Raw genomic sequence first — 1832 nt, 5'->3', positions numbered from 1 at the left:
AGAAGATCCAGACAAACTGCAAAACGATTTAGGAAAGTTATCTATATGGAACAAAAATTGGGAATTGATAATAAATAATGAAGAGTGTGAGGTGATCCACACGAGTGCTAAAAAGAATTTGTTAAAAGTCTGTTACACAATAAATCAGTAAAATCTGAAGGCCGTAAATGGAAAGAAATAACTCGGAATTACAATTACGAGCTACTTAAATCGGAAACAACACATAGAAAATATTGTGGAAAAGGCCACCCAAAGACTGTCTCTTATTTATAGAACACTTAGCGAAAGTAACAGATCTACATCTACAGCTACATCTCCATGTACATAGATACTCCGCAAGCCCACCGTAAGGTGTGTGGCGAGGGTACTCTATACCACTATTCAACACTTACCCTTGTGTTCCACTTCGAGATAGAGCGAGGTTGAAACGACAGTCCGCTGTCCTCTGAAAGAGCCCTAATTTCTCTTATCTTATCTTCGTGGTCCTAAAGCGTGATGTATGCTGGCGGGAGCACACTCATTCGGCAATCACCTTCAAATGCCGGTTCTCTAAATTTTCTTAATAGTGTTTCCCGAAAAGAGCGCCGCCTTCCCTCCAGGGATTCCCATTTGAGTTCCTGGAGCATCTCCGTAACACTTACGTTTTGTTCGAACCTACCGGTAACAATTTTAGCAGCCCTCCTCTGAATTTCTTTGATGTCTTCCATCAATCCGACCTGGTACGGATTCCAGACACTCGAGGAGTACTGAAGAATAACTCGCGCCACCGTCCTACATGCAGGACCAGCGCACTACATGCGGTTCTCCTTTACGGGTGAACCACGATTTCCTAAAGTTCCCCCAATAAACCTACCACACTTTCCACATGCTCGTTCCACCTCATGTCGCTTTGCAACCTTACATCCAAATACTTAAACGACTTCACTGTGACACGCTGAACACTAGTAGTATTGCTTCCGAACGTTACAGTTTTGTACTTCCTACTCATTCACATTAACTTAAATCTTTGCACATGCAGGGTTAGCTGCCATTAATCACACCAACTGGAAATTTTGTGTTAGTCGTCTTGTATCTTCGTACAGTCACTCAACTTCGGCACCTTACCGTTTTATTCGGGCAGGGGTTTTTTATCATTTACTCTGAGTGTTTCTGTTTTATTTGATTGCTTTGTGTTGATTCTGGCCTTTGGCCTACGGTTTTAAACTCAGTTTTTAATGTGTTTTCGGTGGTTGGCTTTTCCTTTTTTTTTTTTTTGTTCCTATGGTCGGCCAACCACCGTCGCACTCCATGTGCTTTTATTTTGTTTTGTCTGGTCCTTGTCTACGTTTCTTTTGTTCTGTGTCGTCTGTCTCCTATTCTGTTGAACATATTTTATTCTCTGTGGGTATTTTTAGTATTTTGGAAAAAGGGACCGATGACCTCTGCAGTTTGGTCCCTTTCATCCCTCAACCAACGAACCAACCAACCAACCCTACCGTACATCACGACATCATCAGTAAACAATCGCAGATCGCTGCCCACCCTGTCCGTCAAATCAGAGAGCATCAGTGGGCACTCCTGACGATAGCCCTGTCTCTGACGGACACTCACTGTCGAGGACGACAGGATGGTTCTATTATTTAAGAAGTCTTCGAGCCACTCACACATCTGTGAACTCATTCCATATGCTCGTACTTTCGTTAACGGCCTGCATGTGGGGCACCACGTCAAGTGGTTTCCGGAAGTCTAAATTCTATTACCGGCGGGGTCAGGGATTTTCTCTGCCTCGTGATGACTGGGTGTTGTGTGATGTCCTTAGGTTAGTTAGGTTTAAGTAGTTTTAAGTCCTAGGG

Source organism: Schistocerca serialis, chromosome 8 (genome assembly GCF_023864345.2).
Source record: "Schistocerca serialis cubense isolate TAMUIC-IGC-003099 chromosome 8, iqSchSeri2.2, whole genome shotgun sequence".
Classification (NCBI taxonomy): Eukaryota; Metazoa; Arthropoda; class Insecta; order Orthoptera; family Acrididae; genus Schistocerca; species Schistocerca serialis.
Note: the sequence above shows the minus strand (reverse complement) of the source record.